Source organism: Phyllobates terribilis, unplaced genomic scaffold, assembly GCF_046119375.1.
Source record: "Phyllobates terribilis strain yellow unplaced genomic scaffold, ASM4611937v1 Scaffold_4__5_contigs__length_816908805, whole genome shotgun sequence".
In the NCBI taxonomy this organism is placed as follows: Eukaryota; Metazoa; Chordata; class Amphibia; order Anura; family Dendrobatidae; genus Phyllobates; species Phyllobates terribilis.
The window spans coordinates 37,082,268-37,105,226 of record NW_027362764.1 but is presented as its reverse complement, the minus strand read 5'-3'; the positions used below and the strand labels follow the sequence as shown (position 1 = coordinate 37,105,226).

The window sequence follows — 22,959 nt, the reverse complement described above, 5'->3', positions numbered from 1 at the left end:
GCGTCAGAACGTGAACGTGTGCGTCCGAGCGTGAGCGTCCGAGCGTGAGCGTCCGAGCGTGAGCGTCAGAGCGTGAGTGTGAGCGTCAGCGTGAGCGTCCGAGCATGAGCGTCAGAGTGTGAGTGTGAGCGTCAGAGCGTGAGCGTCAGAGCGTGAGCATGAGCGTCAGAGCGTGAGCGTCAGAGCATGAGCTTCAGAGCGTGAGCGTGAGCGTCAGAGCGTGTGAGCGTCAGAGCGTGAGCGTCCGAGCGTGAGCGTCAGAGCGTGAGCATCCGAGCGTGAGCGTCAGAGCGTGTGAGCGTCAGAGCGTGAGCATCCGAGCGTGAGCATCAGAGCGTGAGCGTCAGAGCGTCAGAGTCAGAGCGTGAGCGTCAGACCATCAGAGCTTGAGCGTCAGAGCTTGAGCGTCAGAGCATGAGCATCAGAGCATCAGAGCGTGAGCGTCAGAGCATGAGCGTGTGAGCGTGAGCGTCAGAGCGTGAACGTGAGCATCCGAGCGTGAGCGTCAGAGCGTGAGCGTCAGAGTCAGAGCATGAGCGTCAGAGCGTGAGCGTCAGAGCGTGAGTGTCAGAGCGTGAGCGTCAGAGCGTGAGCGTCAGAGTCAGAGCATGAGCGTCAGAGCGTGAGCGTCAGAGCGTGAGTGTCAGAGCGTGAGTGTCAGAGCGTGAGTATCAGAGCGTGAACGTGAGCGTCCGAGCTTGAGCGTGTGAGCGTCAGAGCGTGAGCGTGAGCGTCCGAGCGTGAGCGTCAGAGCATCAGAGCGTCAGAGCGTGAGCTTCAGAGCGTGAGCGTCAGAGCGTGAGCGTGGGCGTCAGAACGTGAGCGTCAGAGCGCGAGCGTCAGCGTGAGCGTCAGAGCATCAGAGCGTGAGCATGAGCGTCAGAGCATCAGAGCGTGAGCATGAGAGTCAGAGCGTGAGCGTCAGAGCGTGAGCGTGTGAGCGTGAGCGTCAGAGCGTGAACGTGAGCTTCCGAGCGTGAGCGTCAGAGCGTGAGCGTCCGAGCGTGAACGTGAGCATCAGAGCGTGAGCGTGAACGTGAGCGTCCGAGCGTGAGCGTCAGAGCGTGAGCGTCAAAGCGTGAGCATCAGAGCGTGAGCGTAAGAGCGTGAGTGTGATCGTCAGAGCGTGAGCGTCAGAGCGTGAGTGCCAGAGCGAGAGCGTCAGAGCGTGAGCGTCAGAGCGTGAGCATGAGCGTCAGAACGTGCGCTTCAGAGCGTGAGCGTCAGAGCGTGTGAGCGTCAGAGCGTGAGCGTCAGAGTGTGAGCATCCGAGCGTGAGCGTCAGAGCGTGTAAGCGTCAGAGCGTGAGCATCCGAGCGTGAGCATCAGAGCGTGAGCGTCAGAGTCTGAGCGTGTGCGTCACAGCGTGAGCGTCAGAGTCTGAGCGTGAGCGTCAGAGCGTGAGCGTCCGAGCGTGAGCGTCAGAGCGTGAGTATGAGCGTCAGAGCGTGAGCGTCAGAGCGTGAGTTTCATAGCGTGAGCGTCAGCGAGAGCGTGAGCGAGAGTGTGAGCGTGAGCGTCAGAGCGTGAGCGTCAGAGCATGAGCGTCCGAGCGTGAGCGTCAGAGCGTGAACGTGTGCGTCCGAGCGTGAGCGTCCGAGCGTGAGCGTCAGAGCGTGAGTGTGAGCGTCAGCGTGAGCGTCCGAGCATGAGCGTCAGAGTGTGAGTGTGAGCGTCAGAGCGTGAGCGTCAGAGCGTGACCATGAGCGTCAGAGCGTGAGCGTCAGAGCATGAGCTTCAGAGTGTCAGCGTGAGCGTCAGAGCATCAGAGCGTGAGCATGAGCGTCAGAGCATCAGAGCGTGAGCATGAGAGTCAGAGCGTGAGCGTCAGAGCGTGAGCGTGTGAGCGTGAGCGTCAGAGCGTGAACGTGAGCTTCCGAGCGTGAGCGTCAGAGCGTGAGCGTCCGAGCGTGAGCGTGAGCATCAGAGCGTGAGCGTGAACGTGAGCGTCCGAGCGTGAGCGTCAGAGCGTGAGCGTCAAAGCGTGAGCATCAGAGCGTGAGCGTAAGAGCGTGAGTGTGATCGTCAGAGCGTGAGCGTCAGAGCGTGAGTGCCAGAGCGAGAGCGTCAGAGCGTGAGCGTCAGAGCGTGAGCATGAGCGTCAGAACGTGCGCTTCAGAGCGTGAGCGTCAGAGCGTGTGAGCGTCAGAGCGTGAGCGTCAGAGTGTGAGCATCCGAGCGTGAGCGTCAGAGCGTGTAAGCGTCAGAGCGTGAGCATCCGAGCGTGAGCATCAGAGCGTGAGCGTCAGAGTCTGAGCGTGTGCGTCACAGCGTGAGCGTCAGAGTCTGAGCGTGAGCGTCCGAGCGTGAGCGTCAGAGCGTGAGTGTGAGCGTCAGAGCGTGAGCGTCAGAGCGTGAGTTTCATAGCGTGAGCGTCAGCGAGAGCGTGAGCGAGAGTGTGAGCGTGAGCGTCAGAGCGTGAGCGTCAGAGCATGAGCGTCCGAGCGTGAGCGTCAGAGCGTGAACGTGTGCGTCCGAGCGTGAGCGTCCGAGCGTGAGCGTCAGAGCGTGAGTGTGAGCGTCAGCGTGAGCGTCCGAGCATGAGCGTCAGAGTGTGAGTGTGAGCGTCAGAGCGTGAGCGTCAGAGCGTGACCATGAGCGTCAGAGCGTGAGCGTCAGAGCATGAGCTTCAGAGCGTGAGCGTGAGCGTCAGAGCGTGTGAGCGTCAGAGCGTGAGCGTCCGAGCGTGAGCGTCAGAGCGTGAGCATCCGAGCGTGAGCGTCAGAGCGTGTGAGCGTCAGAGCGTGAGCATCCGAGCGTGAGCATCAGAGCGTGAGCGTCAGAGCGTCAGAGTCTGAGCGTCTGCGTCAGATCGTGAGCGTCAGAGTCTGATCGTGAGCGTCAGAGCGTGAACGTGAGCGTCAGAGCGTGAGTCAGAGCGTGAGCGTCCGAGCGTGAGCGTCAGAGCGTGAGCGTGAGCGTCAGAGCGTGAGCTTCATAGCGTGAGCGTCAGAGCGAGAGCGTGAGCGTGAGCGTCAGAGCATGAGCGTCAGAGCTTGAGCGTCCGATCGTGAGCGTCCGAGTGTGAGCGTCCGAGCGTGAGCGTCAGAGTGTCAAAGCGTGAACGTGTGCGTCCGAGCGTGAGCGTCAGAGCGTGAGCGTCAGAGCGTGAGCGTCCGAACGTGAGCGTCAGAGCGTGAGTGTGAGCGTCAGCGTGAGCGTCCGAGCGTGAGCGTCAGAGTGTGAGTGTGAGCATCAGAGCGTGAGCTTCAGAGCGTGAGCGTGAGCGTCAGAGCGTGAGCGGCCGAGCGTGAGCGTCAGAGCGTGAGCGTCTGAGCATGAACGTCTGAGCGTGAGCGTCAGAGCGTGAGCGTCAGAGCGTGAGTGTGAGCGTCCGAGCGTGAGCGTCCGAGCATGAGCGTCAGAGCATGAGCGTGAGCGTCAGAGAGTGAGCGTCCGAGCGTGAGCGTCCGAGCGTGAGCGTCAGAGCGTGAGAGTGAGCATCAGAGCGTGAGCGTAAGCCTCAGAGCGTGAGCGTCAGAGTGTGAGTGTGAGCGTCAGCGTGAGCGTCAGAGCGTGAGCATGAGCGTCAGAGCGTGAGCGTCAGAGCGTGAGCTTCAGAACGTGAGCGTCAGAGCATGTGAGCGTCAGAGCGTGAGCATCCGAGCGTGAGCGTCAGAGAGTGAGCATCCGAGCGTGAGCGTCAGAGCGTGTGAGCGTCCGAGCGTGAGCATCCGAGCGTGAGCATCAGAGCGTGAGCGTCAGAGCGTCAGAGTCTGAGCGTGTGCGTCAGATCATGAGCGTCAGAGTCTGAGCGTGAGCGTCAGAGCGTGAACGTGAGCATCAGAGCGTGAGAGTCAGAGCGTGAGCGTCCGAGCGTGAGCATCCGAGCGTGAGTGTGAGCGTCAGAGCGTGAGCGTCAGAGCGTGAGCTTCATAGCGTGAGCGTCAGAGCGAGAGCGTGAGCGAGAGCGTGAGCATCAGAGCGTGAGCGTCAGAGCGTGAATGTGAGCGTCCGATCGTGAGCGTCCGAGCGTGAGCGTCTGAGCGTGAGCATCAGAGCGTCAGAGCGTGAACGTGTGCGTCCGAGCGTGAGCGTCAGAGCGTGAGCGTCCGAGCGTGAGCGTCAGAGCGTGAGTGTGAGCGTCAGCGTGAGCGTCCGAGCGTGAGCGTCAGAGTGTGAGTGTGAGCGTCAGAGCGTGAGCGTCCGAGCGTGAGCGTCTGAGCGTGAGTGTCAGAGCGTGAGTGTGAGCGTCCGAGCGTGAGCGTCCGAGCATGAGCGTCAGAGCATGAGTGTGAGCGTCAGAGCGTGAGCGTCCGAGCGTGAGCGTCAGAGCGTGAGCGTCTGAGCGTGAGCGTCAGAGCGTGAGTGTGAGCGTCCGAGCGTGAGCGTCCGAGCATGAGCGTCAGAGCATGAGTGTGAGCGTCAGAGAGTGAGCGTCCGAGCCTGAGCGTCCGAGCGTGAGCGTCAGAGCGTGAGAGTGAGCATCAGAGCGTGAACGTAAGCCTCAGAGCGTGAGCGTCAGAGTGTGAACATGAGCCTCAGAGCGTGAGCATCAGAGCGTGAGCGTCAGAGCCTGAGCGTCAGAGCGTGAATGTGAGCGTCCGAGCGTGAGCGTCAGAGCATCAGAGCGTCAGAGCGTGAGCGTCAGAGCGTGAGCGTGGGCGTCAGAGCTTGAGCGTCAGAGCGCGAGCGTCAGAGCGTGAGCGTGTGAGCGTGAGCGTCAGAGCGTGAACGTGAGCTTCCGAGCGTGAGCGTCAGAGCGTGAGCGTCCGAGCGTGAGCGTCAGAGCGTGAACGTGTGCGTCCGAGCGTGAGCGTCCGAGCGTGAGCGTCAGAGCGTGAGTGTGAGCGTCAGCGTGAGCGTCCGAGCGTGAGCGTCAGAGTGTGAGTGTGAGCGTCAGAGCGTGAGCATGAGCGTCAGAGCGTGAGCTTCAGAGCGTGAGCTTCAGAGCGTGAGCGTGAGCGTCAAAGCGTGTGAGCGTCAGAGCGTGAGCGTCCGAGCGTGAGCGTCAGAGCGTGAGCGTCAGAGCGTGTGAGCGTCAGAGCGTGAGCATCCGAGCGTGAGCATCAGAGCGTGAGCATCAGAGCGTGAGCGTCAGAGTCTGAGCGTGTGCGTCAGATCGTGAGCATCAGAGTCTGAGCGTGAGCGTCAGAGCGTGAACGTGAGCGTCAGAGCGTGAGAGTCAGAGCGTGAGCGTCAGAGCGTGAGCGTCAGAGCGTGAGTGTGATCGTCAGAGCGTGAGCGTCAGAGCGTGAGCTTCATAGCGTGAGCGTCAGAGCGAGAGCGAGAGCGTCAGAGCGTGAGCGTCAGAGCGTGAGCGTGAGCGCCTGATCGTGAGCGTCCGAGCGTGAGCGTCAGAGCGTGAACGTGTGCTTCCGAGCGTGAGCGTCAGAGCGTGAGCGTCCGAGCGTGAGCGTCAGAGCGTGAGTGTGAGCGTCAGCGTGAGCGTCCGAGCGTGAGCGTCAGAGTGTGAGTGTGAGCGTCAGAGCGTGAGCTTCAGAGCGTGAGCGTGAGCGTCAGAGCGTGAGCGTCCGAGCGTCTGAGCGTGAGCGTCAGAGCGTGAGCGTCCGAGCATGAGCGTCAGAGCGTGAGAGTGAGCATCAGAGCGTGAGCGTAAGCCTCAGAGCGTGAGCGTCAGAGTGTGAGTGTGAGCGTCAGCGTGAACGTCCGAGCGTGAGCGTCAGAGTGTGAGTGTGAGCGTCAGAGCGTGAGCGTCAGAGCGTGAACGTCAGAGTGTGAGCTTCAGAGCGTGAGCGTCAGAGCGTGTGAGCGTCAGAGCGTGAGCGTCAGAGCGTGAGCATCCGAGCGTGAGCATCAGAGCGTGAGCGTCAGAGTCTGAGCGTGTGCGTCAGATCGTGAGCGTCAGAGTCTGAGTGTGAGCGTCAGAGTCTGAGCGTGAGCGTCAGAGCGTGAACGTGAGCGTCAGAGCGTGAGAGTCAGAGCGTGAGCGTCCGAGCGTGAGCGTCAGAGTGTGAGCGTCAGAGCGTGAGCTTCATAGCGTGAGCGTCAGAGCGAGAGCGTGAGCGTCCGATCGTGAGCGTCCGAGCGTGAGCGTCCGAGCGTGAGCGTCCGAGCGTCAGAGCGTCAGAGCGTGAACGTGTGCGTCCGAGCGTGAGCGTCAGAGCGTGAGTGTGAGCGTCAGCGTGAGCGTCCGAGCGTGAGTGTCAGAGTGTGAGTGTGAGCGTCAGAGCGTGAGCTTCAGAGCGTGAGCGTGAGCGTCCGAGCGTCAGAGCGTGAATGTGAGCATCTGAGCGTGAGGGTCCGAGCATGAGCGTCAGAGCATGAGCGTGAGCGTCAGAGAGTGAGCGTTCGAGCGTGAGCGTCCGAGCGTGAGCGTCAAAGCGTGAGAGTGAGCATCAGAGCGTGAGCGTAAGCCTCAGAGTGTGAGCGTCAGAGTGTGAACATGAGCCTCAGAGCGTGAGCATCAGAGCGTGAGCGTCAGAGCGTGAACGTGAGCGTCTGAGCGTGAGCGTCTGAGCGTGAGCGTCCGAGCGTGAGCGTCAGAGCGAGAGCGTGAGCTTCCGAGCGTGAGCGTCAGAGTCTGAGTGTGAGCATCAGAGCCTGAACGTCAGAGCCTGAGCGTCAGAGCCTGAGCGTCAGAGCGTGAGCGTCAGAGCGAGAGCGTGAGCGTCCGAGCGTGAGCGTCCAAGTGTGAGCGTCAGAGCGTGAGAGCGTCAGAGCCTGAGCTTCAGAGCGTGAGCGTCAGAGCGTGAGCATGGGCGTCAGAGCGTGAGCGTCAGAGCGTGAGTGTAAGCGTCAGAGCGTGAACGTGAGTGTCCGAGTGTGAGCGTCAGAGCGTGAGCGTCAGAGTCTGAGCGTGAGCGTCAGAGCAAGAGCGTCAGAGCAAGAGCGTCTGAGCGTCAGAGCCTGAGCGTCAGAGCATCAGAGCGTGAGCGTCAGAGCGTGAGCTTCAGAGCGTGAGCGTCAGAGCATGTGAGCGTGAGCGTCAGAGCATCAGAGCGTGAGCGTCAGAGCTTGAGCGTCAGAGCATAAGCGTCAGAGCATCAGAGCTTGAGCGTCAGAGCGTGAGCGTCAGAGCGTGAGCGTCAGAGCAAGAGCGTGAGCGTCAGAGCAAGAGCGTCAGAGCAAGAGCGTCTGAGCGTGAGCGTCCGAGCATGAGCGTCAGAGCGTGAGAGTGAGCATCAGAGCGTGAGCGTAAGCCTCAGAGCGTGAGCGTCAGAGTGTGAGTGTGAGCGTCAGCGTGAACGTCCGAGCGTGAGCGTCAGAGTGTGAGTGTGAGCGTCAGAGCGTGAGCGTCAGAGCGTGAACGTCAGAGTGTGAGCTTCAGAGCGTGAGCGTCAGAGCGTGTGAGCGTCAGAGCGTGAGCGTCAGAGCGTGAGCATCCGAGCGTGAGCATCAGAGCGTGAGCGTCAGAGTCTGAGCGTGTGCGTCAGATCGTGAGCGTCAGAGTCTGAGTGTGAGCGTCAGAGTCTGAGCGTGAGCGTCAGAGCGTGAACGTGAGCGTCAGAGCGTGAGAGTCAGAGCGTGAGCGTCCGAGCGTGAGCGTCAGAGTGTGAGCGTCAGAGCGTGAGCGTGAGCGTCAGAGCGTGAGCTTCATAGCGTGAGCGTCAGAGCGAGAGCGTGAGCGAGAGCGTGAGCGTCCGATCGTGAGCGTCCGAACGTGAGCGTCCGAGCGTGAGCGTCCGAGCGTCCGAGCGTCAGAGCGTGAACGTGTGCGTCCGAGCGTGAGCGTCAGAGCGTGAGTGTGAGCGTCAGCGTGAGCGTCCGAGCGTGAGTGTCAGAGTGTGAGTGTGAGCGTCAGAGCGTGAGCTTCAGAGCGTGAGCGTGAGCGTCCGAGCGTGAGCGTCAGAGCGTGAGCGTCAGAGCGTGAATGTGAGCATCTGAGCGTGAGGGTCCGAGCATGAGCGTCAGAGCATGAGCGTGAGCGTCAGAGAGTGAGCGTTCGAGCGTGAGCGTCCGAGCGTGAGCGTCAAAGCGTGAGAGTGAGCATCAGAGCGTGAGCGTAAGCCTCAGAGTGTGAGCGTCAGAGTGTGAACATGAGCCTCAGAGCGTGAGCATCAGAGCGTGAGCGTCAGAGCGTGAACGTGAGCGTCTGAGCGTGAGCGTCTGAGCGTGAGCGTCCGAGCGTGAGCGTCAGAGCGAGAGCGTGAGCTTCCGAGCGTGAGCGTCAGAGTCTGAGTGTGAGCATCAGAGCCTGAACGTCAGAGCCTGAGCGTCAGAGCCTGAGCGTCAGAGCGTGAGCGTCCGAGCGTGAGCGTCAGAGCGAGAGCGTGAGCGTCCGAGCGTGAGCGTCCAAGTGTGAGCGTCAGAGCGTGAGAGCGTCAGAGCCTGAGCTTCAGAGCGTGAGCATGGGCGTCAGAGCGTGAGCGTCAGAGCGTGAGTGTAAGCGTCAGAGCGTGAACGTGAGCGTCCGAGTGTGAGCGTCAGAGCGTGAGCGTCAGAGTCTGAGCGTGAGCGTCAGAGCAAGAGCGTCAGAGCAAGAGCGTCTGAGCGTCAGAGCCTGAGCGTCAGAGCATCAGAGCGTGAGCGTCAGAGCGTGAGCTTCAGAGCGTGAGCGTCAGAGCGTGAGCGTGAGCGTCAGAGCGTGAGCTTCATAGCGTGAGCGTCAGAGCGAGAGCGTGAGCGAGAGCGTGAGCGTCCGATCGTGAGCGTCCGAACGTGAGCGTCCGAGCGTGAGCGTCCGAGCGTCCGAGCGTCAGAGCGTGAACGTGTGCGTCCGAGCGTGAGCGTCAGAGCGTGAGTGTGAGCGTCAGCGTGAGCGTCCGAGCGTGAGTGTCAGAGTGTGAGTGTGAGCGTCAGAGCGTGAGCTTCAGAGCGTGAGCGTGAGCGTCCGAGCGTGAGCGTCAGAGCGTGAGCGTCAGAGCGTGAATGTGAGCATCTGAGCGTGAGGGTCCGAGCATGAGCGTCAGAGCATGAGCGTGAGCGTCAGAGAGTGAGCGTTCGAGCGTGAGCGTCCGAGCGTGAGCGTCAAAGCGTGAGAGTGAGCATCAGAGCGTGAGCGTAAGCCTCAGAGTGTGAGCGTCAGAGTGTGAACATGAGCCTCAGAGCGTGAGCATCAGAGCGTGAGCGTCAGAGCGTGAACGTGAGCGTCTGAGCGTGAGCGTCTGAGCGTGAGCGTCCGAGCGTGAGCGTCAGAGCGAGAGCGTGAGCTTCCGAGCGTGAGCGTCAGAGTCTGAGTGTGAGCATCAGAGCCTGAACGTCAGAGCCTGAGCGTCAGAGCCTGAGCGTCAGAGCGTGAGCGTCCGAGCGTGAGCGTCAGAGCGAGAGCGTGAGCGTCCGAGCGTGAGCGTCCAAGTGTGAGCGTCAGAGCGTGAGAGCGTCAGAGCCTGAGCTTCAGAGCGTGAGCATGGGCGTCAGAGCGTGAGCGTCAGAGCGTGAGTGTAAGCGTCAGAGCGTGAACGTGAGCGTCCGAGTGTGAGCGTCAGAGCGTGAGCGTCAGAGTCTGAGCGTGAGCGTCAGAGCAAGAGCGTCAGAGCAAGAGCGTCTGAGCGTCAGAGCCTGAGCGTCAGAGCATCAGAGCGTGAGCGTCAGAGCGTGAGCTTCAGAGCGTGAGCGTCAGAGCATGTGAGCGTGAGCGTCAGAGCATCAGAGCGTGAGCGTCAGAGCTTGAGCGTCAGAGCATAAGCGTCAGAGCATCAGAGCTTGAGCGTCAGAGCGTGAGCGTCAGAGCGTGAGCGTCAGAGCATGTGAGCGTGAGCGTCAGAGCATCAGAGCGTGAGCGTCAGAGCTTGAGCGTCAGAGCATAAGCGTCAGAGCATCAGAGCTTGAGCGTCAGAGCGTGAGCGTCAGAGCGTGAGCGTGAGCGTCAGAGCGTGAGCGTCAGAGCAAGAGCGTCTGAGTGTGAGCGTCAGAGCAAGAGCGTCTGAGCGTGAGCGTCAGAGCGTGAGCGTCAGAGCATCAGAGCGTGAGCGTCAGCGTGAGCTTCAGAGCGTGAGCGTCAGAGCATCAGAGCGACAGAGCGTGAGTGTGAGCGTCAGCGTGAGCGTCCGAGCGTGAGTGTCAGAGTGTGAGTGTGAGCGTCAGAGCGTGAGCTTCAGAGCGTGAGCGTGAGCGTCCGAGCGTGAGCGTCAGAGCGTGAGCGTCAGATAGTGAATGTGAGCATCTGAGCGTGAGGGTCCGAGCATGAGCGTCAGAGCATGAGCGTGAGCGTCAGAGAGTGAGCGTTCGAGCGTGAGCGTCCGAGCGTCAAAGCGTGAGAGTGAGCATCAGAGCGTGAGCGTAAGCCTCAGAGTGTGAGCGTCAGAGTGTGAACATGAGCCTCAGAGCGTGAGCATCAGAGCGTGAGCGTCAGAGCGTGAACGTGAGCGTCTGAGCGTGAGCGTCTGAGCGTGAGCGTCCGAGCGTGAGCGTCAGAGCGAGAGCGTGAGCTTCCGAGCGTGAGCGTCAGAGTCTGAGTGTGAGCATCAGAGCCTGAACGTCAGAGCCTGAGCGTCAGAGCCTGAGCGTCAGAGCGTGAGCGTCCGAGCGTGAGCGTCAGAGCGAGAGCGTGAGCGTCCGAGCGTGAGCGTCCAAGTGTGAGCGTCAGAGCGTGAGAGCGTCAGAGCCTGAGCTTCAGAGCGTGAGCATGGGCGTCAGAGCGTGAGCGTCAGAGCGTGAGTGTAAGCGTCAGAGCGTGAACGTGAGCGTCCGAGTGTGAGCGTCAGAGCGTGAGCGTCAGAGTCTGAGCGTGAGCGTCAGAGCAAGAGCGTCAGAGCAAGAGCGTCTGAGCGTCAGAGCCTGAGCGTCAGAGCATCAGAGCGTGAGCTTCAGAGCGTGAGCGTCAGAGCATGTGAGCGTGAGCGTCAGAGCATCAGAGCGTGAGCGTCAGAGCATAAGCGTCAGAGCATCAGAGCTTGAGCGTCAGAGCGTGAGCGTCAGAGCGTGAGCGTCAGAGCATGTGAGCGTGAGCGTCAGAGCATCAGAGCGTGAGCGTCAGAGCTTGAGCGTCAGAGCATAAGCGTCAGAGCATCAGAGCTTGAGCGTCAGAGCGTGAGCGTCAGAGCGTGAGCGTGAGCGTCAGAGCGTGAGCGTCAGAGCAAGAGCGTCTGAGTGTGAGTGTCAGAGCAAGAGCGTCTGAGCGTGAGCGTCAGAGCGTGAGCGTCAGAGCATCAGAGCGTGAGCGTCAGCGTGAGCTTCAGAGCGTGAGCGTCAGAGCATCAGAGCGACAGAGCATAAGCGTCAGAGCATCAGAGCGTGAGCGTCAGAGCGTGAGCGTGTGAGCGTGAGCGTCAGAGCGCGAGCGTCAGCGTGAGCGTCTGAGCGCGAGCGTTAGAGCGCGAGCATCAGAGCGTGAGCGTCAGAGCATCAGAGCGTGAGCGTCAGAGCATCCGAGCGTGAGCGTCAGAGCATGAGCGTCAGAGCGTGAGCGTCAGAGCGTGAGTGTCAGAGCGTGAGCATCAGAGCGTGAGCGTGTGAGCGTCAGAGCGTGAGTGTGAGCGTCCGAGCGTGAGCGTCAGAGCATCAGAGCGTCAGAGCGTGAGCTTCAGAGCGTGAGTGTCAGAGCGTGAGCGTGGGCGTCAGAGCGTGAGCGTCAGAGCGTGAGCGTCAGAGCATCAGAGCGTGAGCATGAGCGTCAGAGCGTGAGCGTGTGAGCGTGAGCGTCAGAGCGTGGACGTGAGCTTCCGAGCGTGAGCGTCAGAGCGTCAGAGCGTGAGCGTGAGCATCAGAGCGTGAACGTGAGCGTCCGAGCGTGAGCGTCAGAGCGTGAGCGTGAGCGTCAAAGCGTGAGCATCAGAGCGTGAGCGTAAGAGCGTGAGTGTGATCGTCAGAGCCTGAGCGTCAGAGCATGAGTGCCAGAGCGAGAGCGTGAGCGTCAGAGCGTGAGCGTCAGACCGTGAGCTTCAGAGCGTGAGCGTCAGAGCGTGTGAGCGTCAGAGCGTGAGTGTCAGAGCGTGAGCGTCAGAGCGTGAGCGTCAGAGTGTGAGCATCCGAGCGTGAGCGTCAGAGTGTGAACGTGAGCGTCAGAGCGTGAGCGTCCGAGCGTGAGCGTCAGAGCGTGAGCGTCAGAGCGTGAGTTTCATAGCGTGAGCGTCAGAGCGAGAGCGTGAGCGGGAGCGTCAGCGTGAGTGTCCGATCGTGAGCGTCCGAGCGTGAGCGTGAACGTGTGCGTCCGAGCGTGAGCGTCAGAGCGTGAGCGTCAGAGCGTCAGCGTGAGCGTCCGAGCGTGAGCGTCAGAGTGTGAGTGTGAGCGTCAGAGCGTGAGCGTGAGCGTCAGAGCGTGAGCGTCCGAGCGTGAGCGTCAGAGCATCAGAGCGTCAGAGCGTGAGCGTCAGAGCGTGAGCGTGGGCGTCAGAGCTTGAGCGTCAGAGCGCGAGCGTCAGAGCGTGAGCGTGTGAGCGTGAGCGTCAGAGCGTGAACGTGAGCTTCCGAGCGTGAGCGTCAGAGCGTGAGCGTCCGAGTGTGAGCGTCAGAGCGTGAACGTGTGCGTCCGAGCGTGAGCGTCCGAGCGTGAGCGTCAGAGCGTGAGCGTCAGAGCGTGAGCGTGGGCGTCAGAGCTTGAGCGTCAGAGCGTGAGCATCAGAGCGTGTGAGCGTCAGAGCGTGTGAGCGTCAGAGCGTGATCGTCCGAGCGTGAGCATCCGAGCGTGAGCGTCAGAGCGTGAATGTGAGCGTCCGAGCGTGAGCGTCAGAGCATCAGAGCGTCAGAGCGTGAGCGTCAGAGCGTGAGCGTGGGCGTCAGAGCTTGAGCGTCAGAGCGTGAATGTGAGCGTCCGAGCGTGAGCGTCAGAGCATCAGAGCGTCAGAGCGTGAGCGTCAGAGCGTGAGCGTGGGCGTCAGAGCTTGAGCGTCAGAGCGCGAGCGTCAGAGCGTGAGCGTGTGAGCGTGAGCGTCAGAGCGTGAACGTGAGCTTCCGAGCGTGAGCGTCAGAGCGTGAGCGTCCGAGCGTGAGCGTCAGAGCGTGAACGTGTGCGTCCGAGCGTGAGCGTCCGAGCGTGAGCGTCAGAGCGTGAGTGTGAGCGTCAGCGTGAGCGTCCGAGCGTGAGCGTCAGAGTGTGAGTGTGAGCGTCAGAGCGTGAGCATGAGCGTCAGAGCGTGAGCTTCAGAGCATGAGCTTCAGAGCGTGAGCGTGAGCGTCAGAGCGTGTGAGCGTCAGAGCGTGAGCATCCGAGCGTGAGCATCAGAGCGTGAGCATCAGAGCGTGAGCGTCAGAGTCTGAGCGTGTGCGTCAGATCGTGAGCATCAGATTCTGAGCGTGAGCGTCAGAGCGTGAACGTGAGCGTCAGAGCGTGAGAGTCAGAGCGTGAGCGTCAGAGCGTGAGCGTCAGAGCGTGAGTGTGATCGTCAGAGCGTGAGCGTCAGAGCGTGAGCTTCATAGCGTGAGCGTCAGAGCGAGAGCGAGAGCGTCAGAGCGTGAGCGCCTGATCGTGAGCGTCCGAGCGTGAGCGTCAGAGCGTCAGAGCGTGAACGTGTGCTTCCGAGCGTGAGCGTCAGAGCGTGAGCGTCCGAGCGTGAGCGTCAGAGCGTCAGAGCGTGAACGTGTGCTTCCGAGCGTGAGCGTCAGAGCGTGAGCGTCCGAGCGTGAGCGTCAGAGCGTGAGTGTGAGCGTCAGCGTGAGCGTCCGAGCGTGAGCGTCAGAGTGTGAGTGTGAGCGTCAGAGCGTGAGCTTCAGAGCGTGAGCGTGAGCGTCAGAGCGTGAGCGTCCGAGCGTCTGAGCGTGAGCGTCAGAGCGTGAGCGTCCGAGCATGAGCGTCAGAGCGTGAGAGTGAGCATCAGAGCGTGAGCGTAAGCCTCAGAGCGTGAGCGTCAGAGTGTGAGTGTGAGCGTCAGCGTGAACGTCCGAGCGTGAGCGTCAGAGTGTGAGTGTGAGCGTCAGAGCGTGAGCGTCAGAGCGTGAACGTCAGAGTGTGAGCTTCAGAGCGTGAGCGTCAGAGCGTGTGAGCGTCAGAGCGTGAGCGTCAGAGCGTGAGCATCCGAGCGTGAGCATCAGAGCGTGAGCGTCAGAGTCTGAGCGTGTGCGTCAGATCGTGAGCGTCAGAGTCTGAGTGTGAGCGTCAGAGTCTGAGCGTGAGCGTCAGAGCGTGAACGTGAGCGTCAGAGCGTGAGAGTCAGAGCGTGAGCATCAGAGCGTGAGCGTCAGAGTCTGAGCGTGTGCGTCAGATCGTGAGCGTCAGAGTCTGAGTGTGAGCGTCAGAGTCTGAGCGTGAGCGTCAGAGCGTGAACGTGAGCGTCAGAGCGTGAGAGTCAGAGCGTGAGCGTCCGAGCGTGAGCGTCAGAGTGTGAGCGTCAGAGCGTGAGCGTGAGCGTCAGAGCGTGAGCTTCATAGCGTGAGCGTCAGAGCGAGAGCGTGAGCGAGAGCGTGAGCGTCCGATCGTGAGCGTCCGAGCGTGAGCGTCCGAGCGTGAGCGTCCGAGCGTCAGAGCGTCAGAGCGTGAACGTGTGCGTCCGAGCGTGAGCGTCAGAGCGTGAGTGTGAGCGTCAGCGTGAGCGTCCGAGCGTGAGTGTCAGAGTGTGAGTGTGAGCGTCAGAGCGTGAGCTTCAGAGCGTGAGCGTGAGCGTCCGAGCGTGAGCGTCCGAGCGTGAGCGTGAGCGTCCGAGCGTCAGAGCGTGAATGTGAGCATCTGAGCGTGAGGGTCCGAGCATGAGCGTCAGAGCATGAGCGTGAGCGTCAGAGAGTGAGCGTTTGAGCGTGAGCGTCCGAGCGTGAGCGTCAAAGCGTGAGAGTGAGCATCAGAGCGTGAGCGTAAGCCTCAGAGTGTGAGCGTCAGAGTGTGAACATGAGCCTCAGAGCGTGAGCATCAGAGCGTGAGCGTCAGAGCGTGAACGTGAGCGTCTGAGCGTGAGCGTCTGAGCGTGAGCGTCCGAGCGTGAGCGTCAGAGCGAGAGCGTGAGCTTCCGAGCGTGAGCGTCAGAGTCTGAGTGTGAGCATCAGAGCCTGAACGTCAGAGCCTGAGCGTCAGAGCCTGAGCGTCAGAGCGTGAGCGTCAGAGCGAGAGCGTGAGCGTCCGAGCGTGAGCGTCCAAGTGTGAGCGTCAGAGCGTGAGAGCGTCAGAGCCTGAGCTTCAGAGCGTGAGCGTCAGAGCGTGAGCATGGGCGTCAGAGCGTGAGCGTCAGAGCGTGAGTGTAAGCGTCAGAGCGTGAACGTGAGCGTCCGAGTGTGAGCGTCAGAGCGTGAGCGTCAGAGTCTGAGCGTGAGCGTCAGAGCAAGAGCGTCAGAGCAAGAGCGTCTGAGCGTCAGAGCCTGAGCGTCAGAGCATCAGAGCGTGAGCGTCAGAGCGTGAGCTTCAGAGCGTGAGCGTCAGAGCATGTGAGCGTGAGCGTCAGAGCATCAGAGCGTGAGCGTCAGAGCTTGAGCGTCAGAGCATAAGCGTCAGAGCATCAGAGCTTGAGCGTCAGAGCGTGAGCGTGAGCGTCAGAGCGTGAGCGTCAGAGCAAGAGCGTGAGCGTCAGAGCAAGAGCGTCAGAGCAAGAGCGTCTGAGCGTGAGCGTCCGAGCATGAGCGTCAGAGCGTGAGAGTGAGCATCAGAGCGTGAGCGTAAGCCTCAGAGCGTGAGCGTCAGAGTGTGAGTGTGAGCGTCAGCGTGAACGTCCGAGCGTGAGCGTCAGAGTGTGAGTGTGAGCGTCAGAGCGTGAGCGTCAGAGCGTGAACGTCAGAGTGTGAGCTTCAGAGCGTGAGCGTCAGAGCGTGTGAGCGTCAGAGCGTGAGCGTCAGAGCGTGAGCATCCGAGCGTGAGCGTCAGAGTCTGAGCGTGTGCGTCAGATCGTGAGCGTCAGAGTCTGAGTGTGAGCGTCAGAGTCTGAGCGTGAGCGTCAGAGCGTGAACGTGAGCGTCAGAGCGTGAGAGTCAGAGCGTGAGCGTCCGAGCGTGAGCGTCAGAGTGTGAGCGTCAGAGCGTGAGCGTCAGAGCGTGAGCTTCATAGCGTGAGCGTCAGAGCGAGAGCGTGAGCGAGAGCGTGAGCGTCCGATCGTGAGCGTCCGAGCGTGAGCGTCCGAGCGTGAGCGTCCGAGCGTCAGAGCGTCAGGCGTGAACGTGTGCGTCCGAGCGTGAGCGTCAGAGCGTGAGTGTGAGCGTCAGCGTGAGCGTCCGAGCGTGAGTGTCAGAGTGTGAGTGTGAGCGTCAGAGCGTGAGCTTCAGAGCGTGAGCGTGAGCGTCCGAGCGTGAGCGTCCGAGCGTGAGCGTCAGAGTGTGAATGTGAGCATCTGAGCGTGAGGGTCCGAGCATGAGCGTCAGAGCATGAGCGTGAGCGTCAGAGAGTGAGTGTTCGAGCGTGAGCGTCCGAGCGTGAGCGTCAAAGCGTGAGAGTGAGCATCAGAGCGTGAGCGTAAGCCTCAGAGTGTGAGCGTGAGCCTCAGAGCGTGAGCATCAGAGCGTGAGCGTCAGAGCGTGAACGTGAGCGTCTGAGCGTGAGCGTCTGAGCGTGAGTGTCCGAGCGTGAGCGTCCGAGCGTGAGCGTCAGAGCGAGAGCGTGAGCTTCCGAGCGTGAGCGTCAGAGTCTGAGTGTGAGCATCAGAGCCTGAACGTCAGAGCCTGAGCGTCAGAGCCTGAGCGTCAGAGCGTGAGCGTCCGAGCGTGAGCGTCAGAGCGAGAGCGTGAGCGTCCGAGCGTGAGCGTCCAAGTGTGAGCGTCAGAGCGTGAGAGCGTCAGAGCCTGAGCTTCAGAGCGTGAGCATGGGTGTCAGAGCGTGAGCGTCAGAGCGTGAGTGTAAGCGTCAGAGCGTGAACGTGAGCGTCCGAGTGTGAGCGTCAGAGCGTGAGCGTCAGAGTCTGAGCGTGAGCGTCAGAGCAAGAGCGTCTGAGCGTCAGAGCCTGAGCGTCAGAGCATCAGAGCGTGAGCGTCAGAGCGTGAGCTTCAGAGCGTGAGCGTCAGAGCATGTGAGCGTGAGCGTCAGAGCATCAGAGCGTGAGCGTCAGAGCTTGAGCGTCAGAGCATAAGCGTCAGAGCATCAGAGCTTGAGCGTCAGAGCGTGAGCGTCAGAGCGTGAGCGTCAGAGCAAGAGCGTGAGCGTCAGAGCAAGAGCGTCAGAGCAAGAGCGTCTGAGCGTCAGAGCGTGAGCGTCAGAGCATCAGAGCGTGAGCGTCAGAGCGTGAGCTTCAGAGCGTGAGCGTCAGAGCATGTGAGCGTGAGCGTCAGAGCATCAGAGCGTGAGCGTCAGAGCTTGAGCGTCAGAGCATAAGCGTCAGAGCATCAGAGCTTGAGCGTCAGAGCGTGAGCGTCAGAGCGTGAGCGTCAGAGCATGTGAGCGTGAGCGTCAGAGCATCAGAGCGTGAGCGTCAGAGCTTGAGCGTCAGAGCATAAGCGTCAGAGCATCAGAGCTTGAGCGTCAGAGCGTGAGCGTGAGCGTCAGAGCGTGAGCGTCAGAGCAAGAGCGTCTGAGTGTGAGCGTCAGAGCAAGAGCGTCTGAGCGTGAGCGTCAGAGCGTGAGCGTCAGAGCATCAGAGCGTGAGCGTCAGCGTGAGCTTCAGAGCGTGAGCGTCAGAGCATCAGAGCGTGAGCGTGAGCGTCAGAGCATCAGAGCGACAGAGCATAAGCGTCAGAGCATCAGAGCGTGAGCGTCAGAGCGTGAGCGTGTGAGCGTGAGCGTCAGAGCGCGAGCGTCAGCGTGAGCGTCCGAGCGCGAGCGTTAGAGCGCGAGCATCAGAGCGTGAGCGTCAGAGCATCAGAGCGTGAGCGTCAGAGCATCCGAGCGTGAGCGTCAGAGCATGAGCGTCAGAGCGTGAGCGTCAGAGCGTGAGTGTCAGAGCGTGAGCATCAGAGCGTGAACGTGAGCGTCCGAGCGTGAGGGTGTGAGCGTCAGAGCGTGAGTGTGAGCGTCCGAGCGTGAGCGTCAGAGCATCAGAGCGTCAGAGCGTGAGCTTCAGAGCGTGAGCGTCAGAGCGTGAGCGTGGGCGTCAGAGCGTGAGCGTCAGAGCGCGAGCGTCAGAGCGTGAGCGTCAGAGCATCAGAGCGTGAGCATGAGCGTCAGAGCGTGAGCGTGTGAGCGTGAGCGTCAGAGCGTGGACGTGAGCTTCCGAGCGTGAGCTTCCGAGCGTGAGAGTCAGAGCGTGAGCGTGAGCATCAGAGCGTGAACGTGAGCGTCCGAGCGTGAGCGTCAGAGCGTGAGCGTGAGCGTCAAAGCGTGAGCATCAGAGCGTGAGCGTAAGAGCGTGAGTGTGATCGTCAGAGCCTGAGCGTCAGAGCATGAGTGCCAGAGCGAGAGCGTGAGCGTCAGAGCGTGAGCGTCAGACCGTGAGCTTCAGAGCGTGAGCGTCAGAGCGTGTGAGCGTCAGAGCGTGAGTGTCAGAGCGTGAGCGTCAGAGCGTGAGCGTCAGAGTGTGAGCATCCGAGCGTGAGCGTCAGAGCGTGAGCGTCAGAGCGTGAGTTTCATAGCGTGAGCGTCAGAGCGAGAGCGTGAGCGAGAGCGTGAGCGGGAGCGTCAGAGCGTGAGTGTCCGATCGTGAGCGTCCGAGCGTGAGCGTGAACGTGTGCGTCCGAGCGTGAGCGTCAGAGCGTGAGCGTCAGAGCGTCAGCGTGAGCGTCCGAGCGTGAGCATCAGAGTGTGAGTGTGAGCGTCAGAGCGTGAGCGTGAGTGTCAGAGCGTGTGAGCGTCAGAGCGTGATCGTCCGAGCGTGAGCATCCGAGCGTGAGCGTCAGAGCATGTGAGCATCAGAGCGTGAGCATCCGAGCGTGAGCATCAGAGCGTGAGCGTCAGAGCGTCAGAGTCTGAGCGTGTGCGTCAGAGCGTGAGCGTCAGAGTCTGAGCGTGAGCGTCAGAGCGTGAACGTGAGCGTCAGAGCGTGAGAGTCAGAGCGTGAGCGTCCGAGCGTGAGCGTCAGAGCGTGGGTGTGAGCGTCAGAGTGTGAGCGTCAGAGCGTGAGCTTCATAGCGTGAGCGTCAGAGCGAGAGCGTGAGCGTCAGAGCGTGAGCGTCCGATCGTGAGCGTCCGAGCGTGAGCGTCTGAGCGTCAGAGCGTGAACGTGTGCGTCCGAGCGTGAGCGTCAGAGCGTGAGTGTGAGCGTCAGCGTGAGCGTCCGAGCGTGAGCGTCAGAGTGTGAGTGTGAGCGTCAGAGCGTGAGCTTCAGAGCGTGAGCGTCAGAGCGTGAGCGTCCGAGCGTGAGCATCAGAGCGTGAGCGTCAGAGCGTGAACGTGAGCGTCAGAGCGTGAGCGTCCGAGCGTGAGCGTCAGAGCTTGAGCGTCAGCGTGAGCGTCCTAGCGTGAGCGTCAGAGCGTGAGCATCCTAGCGTGAGCGTCAGAGCGTGAGCGTCAGAGCATGAGCGTCAGAGTCTGAGCGTGAGCATCAGAACGTGAGCGTCAGAGCGTGAGCGTCAGAGCGTGAGCGTGTGAGCGTGAGCGTCCGAGCGTGAGCATCAGAGCATGAGCGTCAGAGTCTGAGCGTGAGCATCAGAACGTGAGCGTCAGAGCGTGAGCGTCAGAGCGTGAGCGTGTGAGCGTGAGCGTCCGAGCGTGAGCGTCCGAGCGTGAGCATCCTAGCGTGAGCGTGAGCGTCAGAGCGTGAGCGTCCGAGCGTCAGAATGTGAGTGTCAGAGCGTGTGTGAGCGTCAGAGCGTGAGTGTCAGAGCGTGAGCGTCAGAGTGTGAGTGTCAGAGCGTGAGTTTGAGCGTCAGAGCGTGAGCTTCAGAGCGTGAGCGTTCGAGCGTGAGCGTGAGCGCCAGAGCGTGAGCGTCAGAGCGAGAGTGTGAGCGTCAGAGCGCTAGCGTCAGAGCGTGAGCGTGAGCGTCCGAGCGTGAGCGTCAGAGTGTGAGCGTCATAGCGTGAGCGTGAGCGTCAGAGCGTGAGCGTGAGCGTCCGAGCGTGAGCGTCAGAGCATGAGTGTGAGCGTCAGAGCGTGAGCGTCCGAGCGTGAGCGTCCGAGCGTGAGTGTGAGCGTCAGAGCGTGAGTGTCAGAGCATGAGTGTGAGCGTCAGAGCGTGAGCGTCCGAGCGTGAGCGTCCGAGCGTGAGTGTGAGCGTCAGAGCGTGAGTGTCAGCTTGAGTTTCCGAGCATGAGCATCAGAGCGTGAGCGTCAGAGCGTGAGTGTGAGCGTCAGAGCGTGAGCGTCAGAGCGTGAGCTTCAGAGCGTGAGCGTCAGAGCGTGAGCGTCAGAGCGTGAGCTTCAGAGCTTGAGTGTCAGAGCGTGAGTGTCAGAGCGTGAACGTGAGCGTCAGAGCGTGAGCGTCAGAGCGTGAGCATCAGAGCATGAGCGTCCGAGCGTGAGCGTCAGAGCGTGAGTGTAAGCGTCCGAGCGTGAGCGTCCGAGCGTGAGTGTCAGAGCGTGAGTGTCATAGCGTGAGCGTCAGAGCGTCAGAGCGTGAGTGTCAGAGCGTCAGAGCGTGAGCTTCAGAGCGTGAGCGTCAGAGCGTGAGTGTCAGAGCGTGAACGTGAGCGTCAGAGAGTGAGCGTCAGAGCGTGAGCGTCAGTGTGTGAGCGTGAGCAACAGAGCGTGAGCGTCCGAGCGTCAGAGCGTGAGCGTAAGCGTTAGAGTGTGAGCATCATAGCAGGAGCGTCAGAGCGTGAGCATCATAGCAGGAGCGTCAGAGCGTGAGCATCAGAGCGTGAGCGTGAGCGTCAGAGAGTGAATGTGAGCGTCAGAGCGTGAGCGTCAGAGCGTGAGCGTCTGAGGGTGAGCGTCAGAGCGTGAGTGTCTGAGGGTGTGAGGTTGAGCGGGTGAGGGTAAGCCGCTAACGGCCGACATCTTGTTCTCAAATCCAGTATCGCTGATTGGCCGCGGACTGACCAATCAGCGACGTGGGATTTCCTGGACAGACAGACAGACAGACGGGATAAGACAATTATATATATTAGATTTTTCTAAGAACAAACAACACGTTTCTGCCAGCAACAGCCTTCATAAAGGTATAACATGGACCTGTAAGGACTGCAAAGGAAGACAATCTTTATAGACTGGTTACTCTTAAGATGTCATGTTTTTTTTACCTTTTTATTCCCTCTGCCCCCCACCCCTTTTTTTCCCTTTTTTCCCCTATTTTCCCTTTTTTCCTTCTTTCTCCTTCCCTTACTTTAGTTAGATTAGTTAGGATTAACACCACATCCTAATTAGGTTAGGAGAGTGGATAGTTGTTCAACATTACACTCTAACATCATTGTGAATACTAGAATGGTATATTTTTTTGATATTAGAATGAACATATGTAAAATAAAAAATAAAATAAAAAAATTAAAAATGTTAAACCCCCTGTGGTGAACAGGGTTAAAGTTGGATTTTGGTTGGACTTCTTTATGAATGCAGTTGTTGTTTGGGACTGTGAATTCTCTGTCTGGCGGTGGATTTATTTCTGCTGTTCGCTCCTGTATTGCGAAATGGCGTTTTAGAGTGAATTTTCCAACAAACTCATTTAGATCCAGAAACAAATCGAACTCCTTAACTTCTTGTGTGGGGCAATAATTTAATCCCTTGGATAGGATTTTTTGTTCCATTTTAGTGAGAGTATATCTAGATAAATTGAATATTTTTATTGTATCATTTTTATCTGATTTTTCGTTAGCTTTGATATTTTTTAAAACAATCTGATTGAATTGTTTTTGTCTTCATTTTTGTAAATTTACCAGTTCTGTTTCTATCGATGTTTTTTTTTTTGGAACCTTTTCCCTTAGTACCTCTGGACCTTCTTTCCACTACACTATCCAAATGCTGACATAGTTCCCGCATTTGTGCTGCAGACCGGAGGATTGCAAAGAGCTGATCCACTATACAGATCATTTGAGTGAAAACACAAGACATCTAAAGGGTGAGTGCAAAAAACAAATATTGTTGTGGCAAATGCACATATTCATCTACGCTTAGACTCTGCGCCTCTTGTCTCCCCTTTTATCACTCTTTTTACTGACCTTATAATGTTTTAGAATCAAGTCTCATAAATTAAAGATTAGAACATTTACATGACTACATCACCAGAACCACCGTCCGTGCAGTAAAACATCACAAGAACCTCTATCAGTGCAGCAAAACATCACGAGAACCTCTATCAGTGCAGAAAAACATCACGAGAACCTCTATCAGTGCAGTAATACATCATCAGAACCTCTGTCAGTGCAGTAATACCTCACCAGAAACTCCGTCAGTGCAGTAATGCATCATCATAACCTCCGTCAGTGCAGTAATACATCATCAGAACCTCCGTCAGTTCAGTAATACATCATCAGAACCTCCGTCAGTGCAGTAATACATCACCAGAACCTCCCTAAGTACAGTAATACATCAGCAGAACCTCCGGCAACACAGTAATACATCACGAGAACCTCTATCAGTGCAGTAATACATCACCAGAACCTCCGTCAGTGCAGTAATACATCACCAAAACCTCCGTCAGTGCAGTAATACATCAGCAGAACCTCCGTCAGTGCAGTAATACATCACCAGAACCACCATCCGTGCAGTAATACATCACGAGAACCTCTATCAGTGCAGTAATACATCACCAGAACCTCCGTCAGTGCAGTAATACATCACCAGAACCACCATCCGTGCAGTAATACATCACGAGAACCTCCGGCAACACAGTAATACATCACGAGAACCTCTATCAGTCCAGTAATACATTACGAGAACCTCTATCAGTGTGGTAATACATCACCAGAACCTCCGTCAGTGCAGTAATACATCACCAGAACCACCATCCGTGCAGTAATACATCACGAGAACCTCCGGCAACACAGTAATACATCACGAGAACCTCTATCAGTCCAGTAATACATTACGAGAACCTCTATCAGTGCAGTAATACATCACCAGAACCTCCGTCAGTGCAGTAATACATCACCAGAACATCCATAAGTACAGTAATACATCAGCAGAACCTCCGTCAGTGCAGTAATACATCAGCAGAACCTCCGTCAGTGCAGTAATACATCAGCAGAACCTCCATCAGTGCAGTAATACATCACCAGAACCTCCCTAAGTACAGTAATACATCAGCAGAACCTCCGGCAACACAGTAATACATCACCAGAACCTCCGTCAGTGCAGTAATACATCAGCAGAACCTCCGGCAACACAGTAATACATCACCCCAACCAGTCAGTACAGTAATAAATCACCACATCCACTGTCAATACAGTAATACATCACCAGAACCACCGTCAGTGCAGTAAAACATCAGAACCTCCATCAGTACATGAATACATTGCTAAGTTTATTACAGCAA

At 59.1% G+C, this 22,959-nt stretch overlaps 1 pseudogene; it reads left to right on the top strand.

Annotated features, from left to right (window-relative positions):
• LOC141264868 (uncharacterized) overlaps nt 1-22,959 on the top strand; it is a 68,268-nt pseudogene that overhangs the window by 13,403 nt on the left and 31,906 nt on the right.